Here is a 24673-nt window from a genome sequence, read left to right as displayed (position 1 = left end):
CCCGTGAACAAAGATTGGTTGGGTGCTCTTGCCCGTGAACAAAGATTGAAGAGGGTGCTCTTGCCCTAAGATAAACAAAGATTGTAAATGGTGCTCTTGCCCCATAACAAAGATTGTAAAGGGTTTGATCTCTACCCATTGTATTGAAAGAGAATCACTAGTGGAATACTCTCTTAAGGCCAAGAGAGGAGTGGACGTAGACTTGCAAAGTCAAACCACTATAAAATACTTGTCTTGTGGTTGATTGTATTGTTTAATTTCATTTGAATTTTCAATTTACTTTGTATTTCCGCACAAACCGAAAAATTGGGACAATCTACTAGTTGCAACCTAATCACCCCCCTCTAGGTTGCACCAACAATGAGGAAAAGATTTCCTTGAAAAAAGCCCTTGATTCCTCAAATGCCCGTGCTATCGCTGCCGAACGCGAGCCTAGGAAACAGAAGGCAGCTGCCACGTTGTTCACTGACAAATTAGAGTTTAAGTCCATCAAGAATGAAAGTATACTGCAGCTGGCAGTTCCTAGCAAACCAAACATATCAAACCAGAGCTTCGAAGGGATTGTGTTTGGAAATATCTTTTTTTGAACAACGTTCCTTTCTCTAAACTGCTAGGCGCCTTCAACCTTCAAGCTTACCGCGTGGGGCAGAATGATGTTTGAGAAAAGATCCTCGAATATGACCCTTCCTTTGACACAACTCCATTTTGCGAGGTGTGTCACAAAGAAGTCTTTAGGAAGCTTAAGATGGCCTTCCCAGACTGGGCTTTGGAAGAGGATGATCCTTTTCCAGCTGACCCGAAATATGAGGAATATCTTGCTGATTTCCCGCCCCTTCTAGAAGAACCTTCACAGCCTGCTGCTGAAAAGAAGACTGATGAAGACGATCCTGAGGAAGGCTCCCCTGCGAAGGACTCTTCGGGCGATAATGAGGAAGAGGAAGAGTCTTAGGGAGTCAGGGTCTTTCTTTCTTTTTTTTTTTTTTAAAGCTCGACCCTTTATAATCAATGAAAATAGAACTTTTCCAATGATTGCCTAAATATTCCCTCCTCCTATCTCCAAAAGCTTGTCTTGGAAATAAAATCTAAATGATATAACTTATCACTTAACTCCTTGTATCTTGACAGAGGATGACCTTTGGGATATCATGAAGAGACATTCGGGAAAGATGAAAGATGCTTTAGCTTCGTATTCTCCACCTGCTCCTTCATTTATTGCAAAGTCCAAACGTTTCCCCGCCCTTGTATACCGCTCACTTCTTTCAATGAATTGGTAATACAACCATTATTTAAATGGTGGCACGACGGTTGGATGTATTCTCGTACCAGGTGCATATTAACACCTGGCTTCCTTATGACCGTTGATCTTGCTTTTTGAAGAATTCGAAGCATTTCTTCGATCTGGGCCTTTGGTTGCCTTTGGCTCTCAACCGTCGCCTCACTACGTGAGGCTATTTAAGTCCTTCAAGGGTACTCTCCATCTATCCTGCTATCCACAAGTTAGATTTGCAAAACGACATTTCATCTTCTTGCTCTGCATCCATATTCCTCGTACTCCAACAATATTTTCTATCAGCTTCTGAACAAGTGAGCTTTTTTGCTTTGTCTATCACAAATTTCCTCTCCTTCTCCTTAAGTGAACTCCACAATAGTAATAGTTGGGGTTTACTTAATGGGTATTCTGAGTAGGTCATATCTGACAGAGAACTAGGGTTTTCCCTTTTTCCTTATGTTGTTAGATTTTCGTACTGATACTATTTTTTCTATACTTGCAGTGCCTCCCAGAATCGATCTGAGCTTTATTAGGGCAAAGTCCTGCAAGAAGACTGTTCCAGCATCGACGGAGGTTGTGGCCAGTGAGGTGATTGCATTTGGTGAATCTTCTAAGCGTAAGGAGGCTGTTGTTGGTGAATCTTCAGATCAGATTCCCACAGTTTCTTATGATGCTTATCCTACGCTTCCTCCGCCAAAAGAGATCGCTCGGTCTTCCCAGGAAGATCTTGATCACTCCGTCGCTAATGGTGCTGCTGATGCCCTTGCTGGAGAGATCATTCAGGCCTCTCTAAAGGAGACTCTTCGGACATCAGAGGCAACTATATTGGCATCTAATGAAGGTGCGGTCCTAGCCGGTGCTGCTTCTATTTCCAACTCTAGAGCTTGTTTGGCATCCTCTTCCTCTCCTTCTTGGAGCAGGAGGATTTTGCCACTAGGAAGCGTCGTTGGTTGGTGGAGGATGCAGCTCATCCTTATCTTGATGTAGCTCATCCTTCTCCTCCCTCGAGGAAGTCTAAATTAGTGTCAAACGAGTTTGACAAAGCGTTGGAGCGGTGCACTGCTACTCAAATGCCTAGCCAGAGCAGAGTTCTTTCCAAACTTCTAGACGATGACTTTATGAAGTGACTGGTGATGTAAGTTTTTCTTCATTATCTTTTGATGCTGAAGGTTATTCTTTTGCTCCTGACTAACTTGAAAATTGTTTGCAGGAGTCTCACTAGGAACCTCCACAACCAAGTGGAAGCAGCCTCTAGACTCAGTAAACTGAGTAATGAAGTTTCCAGGCTTCGGGAAGACTCCAAAGCCAAAGATGCCAAGATTGCTCGCCTTAGGAAATTAGCTTGGGAGGTTGCAGGAGAAAAGAATTCTGTGATTGAGCATCTCCGTTCAGACTTGATGATGCCAGGGAGAAGATCCGGCGACTAGAGCGAGAAGCAGGAAGTTGTCATTCCTTTGCCCGAATCCCTTCCAACTGATGTTCGCAAAGCCTGCATCTTCAAGTATTTACACAGTAAGCCCTTTGTTGACATGCTTAATACTTATAACTTGCAGGCATACCAGGATGGCGAGAACGAAGTATTGAAATCAATACTAAGGAAAGATCCTTATTTTGATATGACTCCCTACAACGCTAATTGTATCCTGAAGTGTTTGCCAAGCTGGGTCTTCCTTTCCCTGACTGGACCAAGGATAAGATCGACCCTCCGCCTTCGGATCCTGATATTATGCATTATCTCGAGGATTCTCCGATTTATTCTCCCCTGAAAGGATTCAATTATGAAGAGCTTGCCCTGAATGCAAGTTTGATCAAGGACCATACTTCTTCTGGTCAAGCTGGATAAAGAGTATGAAATTGCAGAGGATTTTGTACATACTGAAATGCTTTTGTAATCCCCGTTCTTCCTCTTCTTCTTCCTGAATCCGAGTTGCTTCTTGACTCTGGTGTTTGTTCTAGCAAAGCTGTTCTGATCTTTTTTGATTTCTTAATGATCACCGATGATGACTTTCTTTTTTGACCGAATGAAGATTGTATCTCAACTCTTGTAATCTCATGTGTATGTTTGATGTAAAGGTTGGCCCCTTCCGGTCTTTTGAAGAAATAAGAAATTAACTTCATCTTGAACTTTGCCAGTCACTTGAGTCTCTGTCGCACTAGGTCTTAGTTGTTCAAAACAATGCCTTTACTTAAAGATTTCCTGAGAAATACAATAAGTCTGATAAGGAACTCACTTGGGTTTTAAACCGATGCCTTTACTTAAGGATTTCCAGAGAAATACAATAAGTCTGAGAAGGAGCTCACTTGGGTTTTAAACCGATGCCTTTACATAAGGACTTCCGGAGAAATACAATAAGTCTGAGAAGGAACTCACTCGGGTTTTAAACCGATGCCTTGTAGAAGGAACTCACTCGGGTTTTAAACCGATGCCTTTACTTAGAGACATTTCGGAAATTCAATAAGTCTAAGAAGGAACTTACTCGGTTTTTAAACTGATGCCTTGTGGAAGGAACTCACTCGGACTTTCATCTGATGCCTTGACTTAAGAAATTCCAAAAAAAATTCAATAAGTGTTGAAGGACCCACACGGATTTTCATCCGATGCCTTGTTGAAGGACCCACACAGGTTTTAAACCGATGCCTTGTAGCTGGATCTGTTCTTGAGTGTGGTGTATGATGCCCCCCAAGCAAAAGATAATTGTTGAAAACCAATAATTGCATTGATTGAGTTGAAATTGGTTACATCTCAAACAAAATTGAAATCATCAAGGATAAAAATTTTTGAGATGCCTGGCATTCCACGAACGAACCAATTCTTTCTAGTTGGTGATGTTCTCTAGCTTGTAAGCTCCTGGACCGACTGGTTTTACAACCATATAAGGTCCTTCCTAGGAAGGGTCCAATTTTCTTTGATGGCGTGGATCCAAAGCTAAGGTATTTCTCAATACCAAATTTCCTGATAGGTACCGACGATTCTTTACTCGGGTATTATAATGTGACGCTATCCTTCTTTGATAATGTTGAGTTCGTGCTATTGCCTTTGCCCGAACTTCATCCAACAAATCAAGACTATCAAGCAGTCCTTGTTCGTTCGCTTTTTCTTTGAACTTTTTGTCCCGCCATTATTTCCACAGGTGCCAATGCTTCGGACCCAAAAAGCCAACTTGAATGGAGTTTCTCCTGTGGGTGTTCAAACCGTAGTTCGATAAGCCCACAGTACATTATGCAGCTCTTCGACCCATAAGGCTTTATCGGCCTCAAGTCTTCTCTTTATCCCCTCAAGTAGCGTTCGGTTAGTAACGTCTACTTGTCCATTGCTTTGGGGGTATGCCACTGATGACATACGATGCTCGATCATGTAAGTTCCACAAAATTGCTCAAATTGTGGACAATCAAATTGAGTGCCATGATCAGTGATGATTATCTGAATTCCAAAGCGATATATGATCGATTCAAGCACAAACTTCTCCACTTTTTTCTCAGTGATTGTTGCCAGGGCGTTGGCTTCAACCCATTTTGTGAAGTAGTCAATTGCTACTAACAGATATTCTCGTCCTCCTGACGCCTTGGTGAATTTGCCCATAATATCAATTCCCCACATCGTGAAAGGGATGGGATCTAGAATTGAAATCATGGTTTCCGCCGGGCGTTTTGATACTGTAGCATGGATTTGACAATTACTACAACGACGAACATACTCCATAGCAGCCTGTTGGATCTTAGGCCAATATAACCCAAGTCTCAGAATCTTGTGTGCCAAGGTTCATCCACCCATGTGAGCTGCACAAATTCCTTCGTGTACTTCGGCAAGAGCCGACGCCGCTCCTTCGGGACCCAAACATCTCAGAAGGGGTCCAGAATAAGATTTTTTGTACAACCTTCCATTTTAGATAATGAATCTCGCTGATCGTACCTTGACCAATCTGGCCTCTTTCGGATCCTCTGGTAGTTTATCATCTCTCAGATATTCAACTATTGGATCCATCCTGCAACGTTCTGCTTCAATGTAAGAAATTTCTTTCTCATGATAACTTGGAAATGTTATCTCTTCAATGTAGACCGACGGGTCTAAATTTTTTTCTTTGGCATTGGCTAATCGAGATAGCTCATCTGCAACTGTGTTTTCTGTCCTTGGAATCTGACATACCTTCAAATTCCTGAATTCTTTTTGAAATGTTTGCACAATCTCTTGATATTTCTGCAAGTGAGGTTCTTTTATACCATATTCCCCCTGAACTTGGTTGACAATAAGCTGAGAGTCAATATAAATAGTTACATCTGCTATTGCCAATGCTTTTGAGAACCTAAGTCCAGCTATCAGGGCTTCATATTCTGCCTCATTATTGCTAGCTTCGAATGCAAATCTCAATGCATATCGGATGATAAATCCTGCTGGACTTTTCAAGAGAATTCCAGCCCCTGCTCTGTCTTTATTACTCGAACTGTCCACATATACTTCCCAAATGGTTGGTATAGTGGGCTCTTCTACGATGTTCTCCATTGGTGCAGTAGTATCTACTACAAAGTCGGCTAACGTCTGAGCTTTGATTGTCGTTCTGGGCTTAAAGCTTACTTGGAACTCACTGAGTTCAACCGACCAGGCCACCATTCTTCCAGACAAATCAGGTTTATGAAGAACTTTACTAAGAGGGAAAGTTGTAAATACCTCTATTGAGTGAGCCTGAAAGTATGGCCGTAGCTTCCTGGCTGCTGTCATGAGAGCTAAAGCCTGCTTCTCAATCTGCGAATATCGTGTCTCTGCATCAAGTAACACGTGGCTAACATAATAAATCGGCCACTACTTCTTATCCTTCTCCCGAACAAGTACTGCACTGACCGCTGAAAGGGATGCTACTAAATATAGCTGTAAGATTTCTCCCTTCTCTGGTCGGGACAAAAGCGGTGGCTTTCCTAGTGTTTCCTTTAATTCTTCGAAAGCCTTCTGGCACTCTTCAGTCCAATTCGCTTCCTTGCTGCCCCTCAAATCTTTGAGTGCTTTGAAAAATGGTAGACACTTCTCTCCAGATTTTGAGATGAAACGATTCAGAGCGGCAATCCTCCCCGTTAAACACCGTACATCCCGAAAAGTTTTTGGAGCTTCCATGTCAATTAGAGCCTGTATTTTGGCTGGATTAGCCTCAATACCTCTCTGTGATACCATGAAGCCCAAAAATTTGCCTGAAGACACTCCAAAGGCGCACTTTTCCGGATTCAGCTTCATTTGATACTTTCGCAGTACTGAGAATACTTCTGTTAAATATGCAATATGATTTGCTCTTGTAATGCTTTTTACCAGCATGTCGTCAACATAAGCCTCGACATTCTTTCCGATTAGGTCCTTGAATATCTTGTTGACGGCCCTCTGATATGTAGCTCTTGCATTTTTCAGGCCAAACGGCATGACTTTATAATAGAAGCTTTCACGATCAGTCATGAAAGCCGTAAACTTTTCATCCTCCTTATTCATGAGGATCTAATTATACCCTGAGTAAGCATCCATGAAACTCAAAGTTTCATATCCTGCAGTCGCATCTATCAAGAGGTCAATCCGCGGCAACGGATAGCAATCTTTAGGGCAAGCTTTGTTGAGGTTTGTGTAGTCTGTACACATCCTCCACTTCCCATTCGAATTTTTGACCATCACTATGTTGGCTAACCAAGTTGGGCATTCAATTGGTTCTATGAAACCAGAATTCTTTAGTTTTTCAACTTTGCCCCGAACGGCTTCGTACTTTTCTGTGGAGAAATTTCTCCTTTTCTGGATAACTGGTTTCACCTTTGGATCTATCCAGAGTTTATGCTCTGCGACAGTCCGATCGATTCCTGGCATGTCTTCAGCAGACCATGTGAATACATCACTATTTTCTTGAAGAAAAAACTTCAACTCTTCTTTGAACTCCTCCAGCTGCTGGACCCAATATAGGTGATCCTTTCTGTATTATTCGTAATAAACTGGATTTGTTCTAGCTTTTCTACAAGTTCGGGCCTTTGCATTTCTGCTTCTTCCCGATCATCTCAAACTTCTATTGGTAGGGCAGTCACCTTCCTTGGGCCCTCCTTGTCCTTCAAATAGGCAACATAACATTGCCGAGAGATCCTCTGGTCAGATGAAACTTGACCAATTCCCATCTCAGTCAGGAATTTTATCTTCAGGTGCTTTGTCGAAACAATAGCACCTAACTTGGACAAAGATGGCCATCCGAGGATAACATTGTAAGCTGGAAGTTCCCGAACCATCAAAAAGTTTATTCGGACGGTAGTCTCTTTGGGAAAACTCCCAATTGATAGGTCCCACTGGACAGATCCCTCCACTATTGCAGACGATCCTGCAAAGCCATATAAATGTGTGGATGACGGCTCCATCAAGTCTTCATCCACCTTAAGCTTTTGATACACTTCATAAGAAATTAGGTCAGCTGCAGACCCTGTATCAACTAAAACTCTATGTATTTCTCAGCGCGCGATCTCTACCTTGATGACTATAGCATCATCATGAGGTAAACAAACGCCTCTCTCATCTTCTTCGCCAAAGATGATAGAATCTTCACCATTTGGCCTCTTACGCTTTTGCGTTTCTCCAATTCCAACAAATTTAGATTTTTTTTTCAACCTCCAGAGTGATTTAGGTTCTGGGTCTCCGAATATTGTAAGGGTCGGTGACTGAGTAGCATCAATCACCTCCTTACCCTTTTTAGACCTCGGAGCCTCCTTTGGTTGTTCTGGACTAATCGAACGGTCCCTTTTGGGGCCAGCTTCACGTGGCTCCTCTCTTCTCTTGTTAACGAGATTGGACAAATGTCCCTGAGATATCAATCTTTCAATATCTGCCTTGAAATGACGACAGTCATTTGTATAATGACCATAATCCTTGTGGAAACGACAATATTTTTCTCGATCCTATTGCTCTCCAGGCCTCAAAGGAATCTTTGGGGGCCACTTCAAAAATATTTCGCTTCTTAATGATATTCAAGATATCAGCCCGAGGAGTATTTAATGGAGTATACTCACTTTTACCGGGAGATCTCTGCAGCCATGCCTGAGGCTTTCCAACTCGATCACGAACATTCTGCTTTGGCTTCTGTTTGTTCTGAAGAGCCTTTTGTTCTTTGGTGGAGGCTTTATTGTCCCCCTGGCACCCATCTAAGATCTCCATGACTTCAGCCTGCTTTTGGCATCTCTGTACCAACTCAACATAAGTTGTAGGCATATCCTGAAGTAATAACTCCAAGAGTCTTCGGTTAGTGAGTCCAGTGAACAAAGGAGTTTTATCTACTTGCTCATCCAGATTCTCTATCTCCATTTTAACTCTATTGAATCTTTTCAGATATTCTCTAATCGATTTGCTCTTTCCTTGTCTGACAGTAAACAAGGTTTCCTCTGTCTTCTTGACCTGGATTCCACTCTGGAATCGCCCTATGAATTTGCGCGCCAACTCATCAAAATTTACAATCCTTCCTGATGGGAGGTTTAAAAACCACTTCTGCGCCGCTCCGGTTAAAGATGAACCAAAAACCCTGCAGAGAAATTCATTAGAATTACCTGCAACTGCCATAGTCTGCTGATAATAACCGATGTGGGCCGTAGGATCTCCGGAGCCATTGAATGTAGAAAAAGTTGGCAAACGGAAATTGTGAGGAAACTGATATCCCGCAATTGGTTCGGCAAAAGGAGTCTTTCGAATAACGGAATAGATATTATCAGTTATCCTTCCTCTAGCCAATTGACCCAGATATTGGCCAATTCCTGGCCGATATGAGTTGAATGATCTTTTGCAGCACGATCACGACCTCGAACAAAACGATCGTCACGAGCTACTCAATCATCACGAACGGCCCGCTCATCACGAACTGCTCAATCATCACAAACGGCTCGTCTAACAGTTGATGAGTGAGTTTTCACTCCTGTATCCAACCTCATATTCGAATCGGTTGTACTTTCCTGTGGTGTGTCAAACAGATTGTCCCGCCTAGGTAGATCGTCGACTCTCCTAGGCACTCGGTTACCTTCACGAAAGTTCTGACCGATATTCCAATCTTATGTCAATCTTTGATTCCGTGGTAATACACGCCTCCCTGCATCGCGATGATCAGGCTCTTATGGAAATACCACCCGTCTTGTTAGCACGCGGAGTGCTTGACTTACTTCCAAAAGTTGGATCTTCACTTGATTCAATTGATCTTGGAATGTCTCTGGAGGATCACGTCCCCCTTGACCACCAACTACTTCGAGAGGTGGTAAACTTCCCTGAGGAATATTTGGATTATTTTCTCCAGGAATTTGGACACCAGTATCTCGTTGTGCAGTGGATGCTACTGTGGCTTCTGCTGATCTAGTCACCATAGCTTTTTGAATCAATTTTCCCACAGACGGCGCCAAATGATGCGTCCAAAATCTGCTCACCCTTAGATCTCCTTGGAATGACCTGCAAAACGAAAGTGTCAGATGTGGCCCGACCGCTGGGGTCGGGAGTCCACCTCTGAAGGCTAAGTCAGTTGATGAACTTAATCACAAACGGCTCTGCTAGACACACAGAGCTAAGGAATGAATAACTGGAAAATGATCTAGATCGTAAGCATATGAGTGTTTACGTCCAAAAGGTGTGTGTAAGGAGCTGGTCCTCCTTACCTTGTAGGTAAGTGGTGTTTATATAGAGTGTACCTTCGAATCTTCTTCGTCGGATGTATTTGAGCCTTCTTTGGATAGTAGTTGGATTCTAACAGTTAGATCCGTTGAGCGATAGACTTCTACTAGTTTGAACTAGTAGAGGACTCCTGAGATAACCTCACGATTATCTAATGATTATCCCTTCAACAGCGATAAGTGACAGCCGCCAAGTCGTGTCCGCCATCATTAGGGTAATTAGCCTAATCCATAAGTCGGATTAGGGCGTGCCTGTGGCTGATTTAGTTTTCTTCCTCAGCAAGCTATCTTATGGACCCGGCTCGCTCGGAAGCGAGTCGATTCCCTTCGTCTTGACCGGGGTCGAGGGTCAAACCAATTATGAACCAGGTTCGATCATATTTCCTCCATATCATCGGGATTGATCCACAGCCCAATAGATCCAGTTTAGGAACGATCATATCCAATTAGCACAATAATATTATCAAAAGCAAGAACAAATTATGGTATTCAAGTAATCTAATAATAAAAGTTAAGAAATGATCACAAAAGGATCACAAAGAACATTAGAGTGCGGAATAACAAGTACCAAATCAAAAGACAACTATAGAGTATAACAGAAATATACTCTACAGACGTGTGCGGAGGGTAGATTGAAATAAGGTAAAGGTTACAACCAGATCTCCAAAGAAGGGAAATAAAAAGGTAAGCAGCTAAGTTACAGTTTCTTCTAACTTATACAATATCTTCTTAATAACATAATCATAAGAAACTAAGCCCGGCCGCATCTACTCGTGACAAATATGAGTCTTAAACTGATAGCCTTCACAGATATAATCACCGTAGCCAAAGTGGTATGAGTCACCAACTTAGTCCTCAAAGTGTTGACCGTCACAGTCAACAGTAGTAGTACCTGCAGAAAAGTCTAACAAAATATGTTGCGAAAAGGAGTGAGTTCAAAAGAACTCAGCAAGGAAAGTTATTCCATAATAACATAAATCATATGATGCACAACATAACATGATGCAATATGATATGAGATAATGATGATATATGATTCTAACCCTAAGTATGCTAGTCTCTAAGGTAGACATGTTTTAAGTCATAGCACCATACTTCTTTAAGTAGTCTCAGTCACTCATCACCGGGGGGGGGAATTGGGTCCTGCATCCCTCTCGGACAAATCCATGGTTGCGGTTTTAGTCACCACTCTCTCACATCACCATTTGGTCTAAGTATTGGCGCATGTCTCGATAAAGCCTAGCCCAATGCAAGTCATTTACTTAGTCATATCATGTCAGTTCCAGATATATCCATTCCTCCCCTCTCGAGATCCTTTCCGGTATCCTTCACACTAGAGTCACGGATATTACCCACCAGACTCATCAACCCTATTGGTCATCCACATATAGTAGGCAGGAAGCTCTCACGTCCCCTCACAGATCATTTCACCTGTCTTGAGTGCCCGTGAGCCCAAGTCTAGCCATTTGCAACCCTACCAATAAATGGCCCCCTTTGGGTATCCGCAATGCGATTATGTCCTCTCACAGGATAGTTACCAGTCTTGAGCACCCACAAATCCACACTACTACAACGGGTCGTTCGGTCTTAATGCCCTTCTTGTCACATCCACCCAGTCGGTACCCTATCTAGCATACCCGAGAGTGTGATCCATAGTCCACAAGATCCAATAGTTAGTAATATCAACCTCCCACATTCACAACAATATAATCAAGAACAAGACTAAATCAATGTTAACAATATTATTCAAATGAATCAAAGTAAAGTAACGAGATAAACATCAGAGTGCGGAAAAGATACCAATAGATATATAAATCAAAAGTAGAGTGTGGCGGAATCTCACTCCACGAGTACAGCGGAATGTAGTCCGAGAATCAAATGGGATTAAAACTGATTCTAGAGACAAGAAAGAAAGATATAATCTAACTAAACTAGAGTCTTTTCTACTTTATAAAGGATGTCCTCATAAACGTAGACTTCATCAATTACGCTCAGACGCTCCCACTCCACAGTAGGGCTAATCCTGGTAACAAGAGAGACCACTCGAGGGATCCTCACAGTAATCTTCGTAATCGCCAACACTTTGCCTATGGTACGCTTCTTCATCTTGCGCTTCCTCATATTGCACTTTATAGCCATCAAAACCTGTAGAATAATCTAACAAAAGATATTGTACAAAAAGGAATGAGTTTCAAAAGAAACTCAGCAAGGCAAGTTATTCCATAATAGCATAAATAACATAGTAACACAAACAAAGCATAAAGTTATATGATATGAGATAACAATGCATGTATAAATCTAACTCTATATATGCTGGTCTCTATAGGCAGACATGCTTTAAGTCATAGCACCATACTTCTTTGGGTAGGTCTCAATCACACATCATCGGTTGGCAAAGGGTCCTTCATCCATCTCAGACAATCCATGGCTAGGGGTTAAGTCACCACTCTCTCACATCACCGTTTGGTCTAAGTATTGGCGCATGTCAAGGTAAAGCCTAGCCCAATGCAAGTCATCTACTTAGTTACATCAACTAAGATCCAGATACGTCCATTCCTCCCCTCTCGGGATCCTTTCCAATATCCTTCACCCTAGAGTCAGCGTATCCGACTCTCTCAAATACGGACTCATCAACCCTATTGGTCATCCACATATAGTAAACGGGAAGCTCTCATGTCCTCTCACGGGTTGGCTACCGGTCTTGAACGCCCATAAGCCCAAGTCTATCCATATGCAACTCTACCCATAAATGGTCCCCACAATGTGATTCATGTCCCCTCACGGATATAACTCACCGGTCTTGAGCACCCATGAATCCCCATTGCTACCACGGGTTGTTCGGTCTCAATACCCTTCCGAATCGGGTCTGATATAACAGGGGTATAACCTAGCCAAACACTGCTAGACAAGTCCTAGGTATGAAAGCCAATAATCCGGGAAAGTGTCAAAGGGCAACATTGGAAATATCCCATACTACTCCCAATGAGGTCCAAGGACAGAAATGTCAAAAGGACATTCCCCAATCCCAAGTCATACCTAAACAATCACAATCATAATTCAGTCATATCATCCACGACAGATATCTCATCATATGAATGAGTATAATAAGACAAGATTAAATAAATAAAAAAACATACATGAGTAAGTATTCATGCATAATCAAGTACATAAAGTAAATAAGGAAATAAGATCTTAATATACTTGCAACATTCATATCATATTAGAAACTAACATAACAGTAGCAAATCTAAGTAGTTCCCAAATTAGAAACTAAATCTATGCAAATCTATTTTAATATGGTAACAACTTTCCTTACCTTAAATAGATTCGAGAATATTCCGAACGGACAAGAGGATGAATCCAAAGTTAGCAAATAAACCCTAGAATAGCATCACACAATCATTAGGAAGTAGTCCTAAAAGAATAAGCATGAATTGAATCGAATCGGACGAAGAAAACAGATTCTGTTCTTGCGGTTGATTGGCTGGGTTGAGTGCTCCAATCGACCCAGGCAATCTGCCCAAGAGCAAATCCGAAAATAAAAAGAGAATCTTGATCCGAAACCTATGCTACACAAACCGGAATGCGACGAAACTTGGAGAGAATGTCTAACACAATAGTCTAAGACTAAAAGGCATAATTTAGACATCAAACCAACATTAAAACATTACTTACTAATTTAGAATCATAGTTTCTATTTTCTTTTAAAAAAAAAAAAAAATTTTTATTGGAAAAAAGCGATGAAAAAAAAAGAAGAGAGAAGGGAAGAAAAAATACTATTTAAAAAGAAAAAAAAAGAAGAAAGGAGAAGAAAAAAAAAAAAAAAAAGGAAAAAAAAAAAAAAAAAAAAAAAAAAAAAAAAAAAAAAAAAAAAAAAAAAAAAAAAAAAAAAAAAAAAAAAAAAAAAAAAAAGAAGAAAAAAAAAAAAAAAAAAAAAAAAAAAAAAAAAAAAAAAAAAAAGAGATAAAAGGAGGAAAGGAAAAAACATTAACGTTCGTTTCGCCTGGTTCGCTACCCAGCGAACCGGCGAAATGGGCGAAATATCGCCGATATATCGGCGATATTTCACCTATAGAAGTCGCTAAGTTCGGTTGATGTGAATTTATCAATATAATATTATCCTTTAGAATCAAGATTTCAACTCCTGTAGACTTCAGAGGGCGATTGTAATAAAGTGGACCACCAACTGTTTGAAGGCTTCAGCTGTGCCTCGTGGTCAAGACAGGGACTGCAGCGTCAGACAGATCAGATGCATTAATTGGGTTTTCGCACTAGGACGAGCGAGAGTCCAAACTCCAAAGTATTTCAAATAAAACTAAGTTAACATTGAACTACGCGACAACACAAATGGACAGATGAAACTTTGAAAATGCATTTAATACAAAATTGAAAAGACACTTGCGTGTGATGGAAGAAATAGGCAAAACCCATTTTGAAGTTTTTTGCATCTTCTTCATTTTTGTTGCAGGGACCGGGATGAAGTTCAGTTTTGGGACGATGGGTTGCACGGACAGGGATGAAGTTCAGTTTTTTGGGACGATGGCTCCGGCAAAGTTTATGGGTGAGCACGGATCATCAGATTTCGGCGATCGGAGATATAGCAGCGGATTTCTTTCTCTTTCTTTCTTTCTTCTCCTTCTCTCTCTTTCTTCGTCTTCTTCTTCTCCGGCAGAAATAGCAGCGGCTGTTAGCCTGCTACCCACGACTCTAAGAGCAGTAGAAAAAAAAAAAAAAAAAAAAGTTTTCAAGTATGGCTGGAAAATCGTCGATTTTCCGGCGAAATTTGGAGGTTTCGCCAGAAAATCTTGGTTTCGCCGGAAAATCGTCGATTTTCCGGCGACATATAGTAATATCGGTTTCGACGGCATTTTTTTTTGGTTTTGGGGAGGGAAGGGGGTGGTGTGGTTTGGTGGGGTTTTTTAATATATTTTTGTTTTGGTGGGGTTTTTTTTTTTTTTTTTTGGGGGTGGGGGGGGGGGGGGGGGGGGGAGAAAAAAAAAAAAATAAAAAAAAAAAAAATATATTTTTTTTGTTGATGAAGGGGGGGGGGGGGGGTGTGGGTTTGGGTGTTGTTTTTTTTTTTGGGGTGGGTGGGGGGGGGTGGGGTGGTGTTTGTGTTTTTTTGGGGTGTTGGGGTGGAGTGTTAAAGGTAATTGAGGTTTAAAGATTTATATAGCAAGATACTCAAAACAGAAGATTTTGTTTGAGTTCAGTATCTCTGGGTCGATTGGCTAGGTAGCATGGCCCAGTTGACCAAAGGACTCGACCCAGGCTGACAGCAAAGCCAAAGACAGGGATTTGAGGGTCTTCCACTACTCGGAATCAAACGAAACTTTAAACACATATTCTATAACATACCTAGCATGGAAAAATGGCTTTAAATCATATCTCACCAAGCTCTAAGGTCATCAACTAATCTTCTCTTCATCGAGGTGCAGTCTCTTCTCAATATCCAACATTGTCTTCAAGTATGGGGCATCATCTTCAATCTCCATAGGTCGGAGTCGAACACAATATTTTCTACCAATATGGCCCATAGTTGACTTTCACTTCTACTTCGGGTCTTCGGACCTACAATCAAAGAGTATCCGGGGTAAGGTTAGGGCCGGGTTTCACATTCCCCCCCTCCTTAAAAGAAATTTCGTCCTCGAAATTGAAAGTATACCTGAACTTCAAAAAAGATGAGGAAACTTCTCCTTCATGTCTTCTCCCTTCTCCCAAGACGCTTCTTCAGGGGTATGGTTCTTCCACTGAATCTTCACCAAAGGGATAGTTCGATTCCTTAACTGCTTGTCCTTTCTATCCAAGATTTTAACCAGTTCTTCCTTATAAGATAAATCAGCACAAAGTCCTTCAGGTTCTTGCTGTAGTATGTGATCCGGGTTCTCAACATACTTCCGAAGCATTGAAACATGAAATACATTATGAGTCTTAGCGAGTGACGGAGGCAAAGCCAAACGGTAAGCAACTGATCCAATCCTCTCAAGAATCTCATAAGGTCCAGTATAACGAGGATTAAGCTTTCCTTTAACATTAAACCTCATTACATCCTTCATAGGCGATACCTTTAGAAAAACGTTCTCGCCAACTTGAAATTCCAAATCTAACCTTCTATCAGCATAAGATTTTTGTCTTGACTGAGCAGTGTTAATCCTTTCTCTTATCATATTTACCATCGCACTTGTAGCTTCAATCATTTCTGGACCTAACACTTTCCTTTCTCCAGTTTCAGTCCAATACAGAGGTGTCCTACAAGTGTTTCCATATAATGCTTTAAATGGAGCCATGCCTATCGTCGATTGATAACTGTTATTATAGGCAAACTCAACCAAAGCTAAATGTTCATCCCAATTACCACTCATATCAACAACACAAAATCTAAGCATATCTTCCAAAATCTGAATTGTCCGCTTAGACTGTCCATTAGACTCTGGGTGATGAGCAGTACTCAAATTCAATTGGGTTCCCAAAGCTTTCTGCAAACTAATCCAAAATCTAGAAGTAAACCTAGGGTCACGATCAGACACAATACTCACAGGCACTCCGTGCAGACGAACAACATTGTCCACATAAAGTCTAGCTAACTTATCCATAGTGTGAGTGATCTTCATAGGAATAAAGTGGGCTGATTTGGTCAAACTATCAACAACTACCCATACAGTGTCATTACCTCTACTTGTTCGAGGCAAGCTAGTCACGAAGTCCATAGTAATGTTTTCCCATTTCCAACTAGGTAAGTGTAGGGGCTGCAATAATCCAGATGGAGGTTGTCGAACAACTTTAACACGTTGACAAGTCTCGCACTTAGCTACAAAATTTTCTACATCAGCCTTCAATCCAATCCACCAAAAATGTTCTTTCAAATCATTATACATTTTCGTACCTCCTGGATGTATGGTAAAGATCTACTGGTGTGCTCCTTCAAAATTTCCTTTTTAACTTCTTCTACTGCAGGCACACAAAGTCTTCCTCTAAACAATAAGGCACCATCCATAGATATACTAAAATCAGGGTCCAAATTAGAATTTAAAGAAATCTTCTTTATTTTCTCTTTAAATTCTGGATCCGAATCTTGCAAGGCAACAATTCGATCCCTAAGGGTGGATCTTGCTGTCATGGCTGAAAGCACAGCATCTGAACTTTGCGAAACAACTTCCAATTCAAAATCTGAAATTGACTTCAACAACAACTTGTTCAAAGCATTCAAATCTAGTTCCTTCTTGTTACTTTTTCTACTAAGAGCATCAGCAACAACATTTGCTTTACCAGGATGATACTGGATATCACAGTCATAATTATAGAGTAATTCTAACCATCTTCTTTGTCTCATATTTAACTCCTTTTGGGTAAAGAAGTACTTTAAGCTTTTATGATCTGTGAAAATAGCAATCTTCTCACCATACAAGTAATGTCTCCAAATCTTTAGGGCAAAAACAACGGCTGCAAGTTTAAATCATGAGTGGGATGATTCCGCTCATATTCTTTCAATTGCCTTGAAGCATAAGCTATCACCTTCCCATGTTGCATTAAAACACAACCTAAACCAATCTTAGACGCATCGGTATAGATTGTCAGACCACTAGAATTATCGGGTATTGTCAAAACCGGGGCACTTGTCAATCTATCCTTCAATTCTTGAAAATTCTTCTCACATGCGTCAGGCCAAACAAACTTTTCCTCCTTCCTAGTTAGCTTAGTCATAGGAACAGCCAACTTAGAAAAGTTCTCAATAAGTCTCCTATAATAACCAGCCAAACCTAAGAAACTTCTTATTTCTGACACCGTCTTCGGTCTTTCCCACTTGGCAACTGTCTTAACCTTGTCGGGATCGACACGAATACCTTCGATTGAAACAACATGACCAAGAAATACCACTCTTGGAAGCCAGAAATCACACTTACTAAACTTGGCATACAACTTCTTCTCTCTTAATCTTTGCAAAGTAATACCAAGATGCTTCCGATGCTCTTCTTCGCTCATTGAGTAAATCAAAATGTCATCGATAAAGACAATAACGAACTTATCTAACACATCATGAAATACTCGATTCATCAAGTCCATAAACACAGTAGGAGCATTAGTCAAACCAAAAGGCATAACTCTAAACTCAAAATGACCATATCTTGTCCTAAAAGCTGTCTTACAAATGTCACTAGCTTTCACCTTCAACTGATGATATCCGGATCTCAAATCAATCTTCGAGAACACTGCTACACCTCTTAACTGGTCAAAAAGATCATCAATCTGAGGCAGCGGATACCTATTCTTAATGGTCAATTTGTTCAACTCACGGTAATCAATGCACATACACATACTACCATCCTTCTTCTTAACAAACAAAACGGGGGCTCCCAAGGCGATACACTAGGCCGTATATAACCTTTATTAGAGAGTTCATTCAGCTGGTCTTGTAGTTCTTTCAACTCGGTAGGCGCCATTCTATATGGAGCTTTAGATACCGGAGCGGCTCCTGGAATTAATTCAATCGAAAATTCCAACTCTCTATCCGGAGGTAATCCTGATAAATCATCTGGAAAGACATCCTTGAAATCACAAACAACTTCAACTTCTTCAAGTTTCTTCTTCACTTCCTTAACTTCACTTTCAGCTGGAGCACTTTCCAATAATGCACAGACTTGCATCAAAGCAGACAAAGTCTTCTTACTAACTCTTCCTTTATCACCTTGAAATTCAAAGGCTGAATTTCTACTAATCTGGAATTGAATTTTCCTCGAAGAACAAACAATTACAGCCTTATGGGCTGTCAACCAATCAATTCCAAGAATCACATCAAAATCTTTCATGTCAAGAATCACTAAATCGGCTTTCAATTTCTTCTCACAAATCATAACGGGACAATCTTCTATCACTTTATCTAGTTTCACAACTGATCTAGTGGGAGTACTAATCATTAAACAACTAGACAAATTCTTAGGTATCAAGTCAGTCTTCCTAATGAATGCAGACGAAATGAACGAATGAGATGCACCCGTATCAAACAATACAAATGCAAGAATAGAAGCGATTAACAAAGTACCTGTCACAACTTCATGACTTGCATCTTGTTCAATACTAGATATACTAAACACTTTTCCAGGCACAGGGGCAAATACACTCTTTGCTACAGGAACATAGGGCTGATTAGGCTTCTTGGGATAAGTACGAGCAAAATGACCGGGCTGCTTACAAAAGAAACAAACCGGCGGTCCAACTAAAGGTACAACTACTGGAGGCTTCGGACCCATAGGTCGAGGATTCACACTCACTGGCTTAGCATTTGGAACATTCGCAATTGGTCTGTTCCCACTGAATTGACGCTACTGTCCGGCTGGTGCAAAACTATAATTTTGGCTCACACTTCTAGGCTGAAAACTAGGAGTAGGATACGGTGTAGGCCTAATGAATCTTCTTTCCGTACGGTCAACCAAACCATTGTTCCTTGGCTGCCACGTCCTTTGCACACGTGCACTTTCCTTCTCAGTTTCTTCAATCTTCTTCGAAACTTGAACTACCTGAGCGTAGCTCTCAATCAAAATCACAGTAAGATAAGACTTGATTGCAGGACGCAATCCCTTGAAAAATTTCTTTGCCTTGGCACGATCAGGTCTTACAGAATCAGGGGCAAAGTAAAATAATTCCTCAAACTTCTGTTGATATTCTAACACAGTCAAAGGTCCTTGCATAAGGGCCATGAACTCAGCTTCATTAGCGTCAGTCACTGCTTCAGGGAAATAGTTCTTACAAAATGCATCCTTGAAAATTTCCCAAGTTAATCCACCAACATGCAAGGTTTCCAAAATAGGACGAGTGGAGGTCCACCAAGCATCTGCTTCTTGCTGAAGCTTCTGTTCGGCAAACAAGATCTTCTGTGCTTCAGAACACTGCAAGTGACGGAATGCTTCCTCTAATTCCCTCAGCCACTTGTTAGGGAACAAAGTGTCCTTAGTAACACCAGTGAAAGAAGGCACTTGCATCTTCAGAAAACTTTCCATCAGACGAGTATGAGGAGTTCCAGCTAACCTTTCCGCAATAGGGACTGCGGTATGAGGAGTTCCATTCACACCAGTACGAGTCTCAGTATGCAAAGTCATGAAACCCATCATCATCTGGTTGAACTGATTCGACTGCTGTTGCATGATGTTGCCCATGATGTTGGCAATATCACAAAAACTGTTCACTTCCGGAGCATTAGGTATACCGGTCGTATTATTACCATTCACATGGGTTTGCTGACAAGTGCTACCATTAGGAGTATCTCCATGAAGCACTTCTTCCTCGTTTCCAGTACTATTAGAACCAATATTGCGATTCCTTAGCACAACCATTTTGCAAAAATCAAAATAAGTCAAAACACCGAAAATTTCCAATATACCATCAATAACCACTTAACCTTAGTCTTAGCATATCCAAATAAGGATAAAAATCATCACTTTAATCATCAGAAAGTCACCCAAGAATTATATATCAAAATCCCAAAACTATCCCAAATTTCCAAAATTTTACTCGGGTCGAGTGGCTGGGTCGAGTCATCCAGTCGACCCAATCAATCGACCCACGCAAATAGTGCGCGAAAAACACTTTAAAAATCACATTTTTCATTTCATACTCACTTCAAAACACAAGGCTTCGTGGGAGAGCTCTAGGGCAAGGTTCTCTAAGGTCTTAAAGAGTCATTCTAGTCCATTTAACTTCAAGAACAAGTCTCCAACATTCTTGCAACATCATCTAAGGAAAAATTTCTCTTTTCCTTGCTTTACAACTTCAAAACTGAAATGTATTCTTCCAAATATCATGATTTACTTGTTATAATTGCTAGGAAACATGTCTAGGAACATATAGGAATGTGTTCTAGGTGATCTTAATACAATGCCATGTCTTTGCAATGCTTGCTATCGATTTCATAGTTTCTTGCTAACGATTTCTCAACCAAAAACCCTCTTTTGAAAATCTTCTCTCATTTTCAAACCACAAAGAGTTTCGCCTTCAAATCAGTTCCTACATTCTTGCAATGATATGATGAACATGCGTATGTAAATCAATTAAGCCAATTCCAAACTTCAAAAATCGCATTTTGACCTAATTTGAAAAATTTTCCCCTTTCTATGCTTGCTGAATTTTTACCTTTAATGCGTCAAATTGATATGTTTTTCTCCAATAAAACATGATAACACACTATTCTAAGTACCATGTACATGCTAGTATGCTCAAACTGAAATTTCGCCAAAATCGAAAATTTTCAAAAAATTACGAAAATACCCTTCATGCTAAAATTTTGAAATTCTACAAATGTCAAGTCTCTTCTTGTCTTCTTTACAGCTATATAGACATCATGCCTCCTCACGGACGACACATGGGTGGGAGGAGAGGCAGAGCCAAGAGCAGATGTCAGCTTCCACTTTTGGAGCCGAGAGATGTAGTCAACCACAGAGACCTATTCAATACACCCCGAGCGGAGTACTTATATGAGGCCTTCTTTGAGCGGTGCCGCATTGAGTATGGCAGGTTACTCAGGCTACGACAGCTTACCACATTTCGGATCCGTCAGAGATTCGATACAATTGAGTGGACGCATCTTTTCACTGAGGATCTTCCAGTCTATCTGGATTTAAAGAGGTTGTTCTACAACAACCTTACATCAGTCGAGGAGGGTCGGAGACGTGGTCCATTCGAGTTGATCTTAGAGAGTCGAGTTCGAGAGACACGGATTCGATTTTCTACTAGCACACTGGCCGAGATCTTCAGGGTACCACACTATCCTCATGAGTGTGTATGGATACCAACTGGGGCAGAGATAGATGAGCTGCATGAGGTTTGCATCACACTTTGGAGAGATGATAGATGCTATACACCACGGACTAGTGCACAGATGACAGATTCGGCTAGAATCATTGGTCGCATTGTGGGTCGCAACATCATCCCAAAGGCGGGGCATCACGAGAGAGTATCAGTGATGGATGCTCTACTGATTTACCGCATATACCGGGGTTTCGAGATTGATCTTTCCTTCATCATCCAGAACGTCATGCTAGAGGTCGTGATGTCACCGAGCATACAGAACCTTTGCTTCGGACGTCTACTCACACTTATCTTCCAGAATTTTGGCGTGAGACTGGAGGATACACCGATGCAGAGACGATTGCTTGGCTATGCCATCGGGACCAGGACTATTCGACAAATGCAGATTACTCAGATCGAGAGATCAGATGATGAGGATGGTCTTGAGACTGATGAGGATGATGATGAGCTAGATGATGGTGATCACGATGCAGGTCTAGATACAAGATGACCGGGCGGAGATGACATTGAGATGCGTGAGGCAGATGAGGGTCAAATGGATATTCCCACATCATCACACTTTGAGACTAGAGGCCCTTCACTAACAGTTCCAGAGACTGCGGAGCTGTGTGCACAGATGCGCTCTATGACTTCCATGTTAGGGAGGATAGAGGCGAGACAGGAGAGGATGGAGTCACAGTTGACTCAGGTTGTAGAGGATGTTAGAGTACTGAGAGAGCAGAGATAGTAGTCTTAGATAGATTGTACTAGGATTTCCTTTTATGTTTCTCAAATGTAACTTCTTGTAGAACTTTCCTAGAATTAATAAAGTTCACTTTTGTTTCACCATCTTATTGTACATTATGCATTTTCATTTATTGTGTTAAGTGATGTTTGTTAAATCAGAATTATTGTGTATTATTCAGAGTATATTATTCTTCACTTTTAAGTTTCTAATTCAAGTGTTCTATTATTCACTTCTAAGAATACTTGAGTCACTTTTGGATTTATGACTCAGGAATGTTCTATCATTGTTTCTGTGGTTAGGATTTCACTTGGAACTGTGGGCTCTGATACCACTCTGTCACATCCACCCAGCCGGTAACCTATCTGGCACACCCGAGTGTGTGATCCACAGTCCACAAGATCCAATAGTTAGTAAAATCAACCTCCCACATTCACAACAATATAATCAAGAACAAGACTAAATCATTGTTAACAATATTATTCAAATGAATCAAAGTAAAGTAACGAGATAAACATCAGAGTGCGGAAAAGATACCAATAGATATATAAATCAAAAGTAGAGTGAGGCGGAATCTCATTCCACTAGTACAGCGGAATGTAGTTCGAAAATCAAATGAGATTACAACTGATTCTAAAGACAAGAAAGAAAGATATAATCTAACTAAACTAGAGTCTTTTCTACTTTATAAAGGATGTCCTCATAAACGTAGACTTCATCAATTACGCTCAGAAGCTCCCACTCCACAGTAGGGCTAATCCTGGTAACAAGAGAGACCACTCGAGGGATCCTCACAGTAATCTTCGTAATCGCCAACACTTTGCCTATGGTACGCTTCTTCATCTTGCGCTTCCTCATATTGCACTTTATAGCCATCAAAACCTGTAGAATAATCTAACAAAAGATATTGTACAAAAAGGAGTGAGTTTCAAAAGAAACTCAGCAAGGCAAGTTATTCCATAATAGCATAAATAGCATAGTAACACAAACAAAGCATAAGTTATATGATATGAGACAACAATGCATGTATAAATCTAACTCTATATATGATGGTCTCTATAGGCAGACATGCTTTAAGTCATAGCACCATACTTCTTTGGGTAGGTCTCAATCACACATCATCGGTTGGCAAAGGGTCCTTCATCCATCTCAGACATTCCATGGCTAGGGGTTAAGTCACATCTCTCTCACATCACCGTTTGGTCTAAGTATTGGCGCATGTCAAGGTAAAGCCTAGCCCAATGCAAGTCATCTACTTAGTTACATCAACTCAGATCTAGATACGTCCATTCCTCCCCTCTTGGGATCCTTTCTGGTATCCTACACACTAGAGTCAGCGTATCCGACTCTCTCAAATATGGACTCATCAACCCTATAGGTCATCCACATATAGTAAATGGGAAGCTCTCATGTCCTCTCACGGGTTGGTTACCCGTCTTGAATGCCCATGAGCCCAAGTCTATCCATATGCAACTCTACCCATAAATGGTCCCCACAATGTGATTCATGTCCCCTCACGGATATAACCCACCGGTCTTGAGCACCCATGAATCCCCATTGCTACCACGGGTTGTTCGGTCTCAATACCCTTCCGAATCGGGTCTGATATAACAGGGGTATAACCTAGCCAAACACTGCTAGACAAGTCCTAGATATGAAAGCCAATAATCCGGGAAAGTGTCAAACGGCAACATTGGAAATATCCCATACTACTCCCAATGAGGTCCAATGACAGAAATGTCAAAAGGACATTCCCCAATCCCAAATCATACCTAAACAATCACAATCATAATTCAGTCATATCATCCACGACAGATATCTCATCATATGAAAGAGTATAATAAGACAAGATTAAATAAATAAAAAAACATACATGAGTAAGTATTCATACATAATCAAGTACATAAAGTAAATAAGGAAATAAGATCTTAATGTACTTGCAGCATTCATATCATATTAGAAAATAACATAACAGTAGCAAATCTAAGTAGTTCCCAAATTAGAAACTAAATCTATGCAAATCTATGTTAATATGGTAACAACTATCTTTCCTTAAATAGATTTGAGAATATTCCGGACGGACAAGAGGATGAATCCAAAGTTAGCAAATAAACCCTAGAATAGCATCACACAATGATTAGGAAGTAGTCCTAAAAGAATAAGCATGAATTGAATCGAATCGGTCGAAGAAAACAGATTCTATTCTTGCAGGTTGATTGGCTGGGTTGAGTGCTCCAGTCGACCCA

Source organism: Hakea prostrata, chromosome 8 (assembly GCF_041222555.1).
Source record: "Hakea prostrata isolate BN-2017 chromosome 8, UWA_Hpros_2, whole genome shotgun sequence".
NCBI classification, from domain to species: Eukaryota; Viridiplantae; Streptophyta; class Magnoliopsida; order Proteales; family Proteaceae; genus Hakea; species Hakea prostrata.
Note: the sequence above shows the minus strand (reverse complement) of the source record.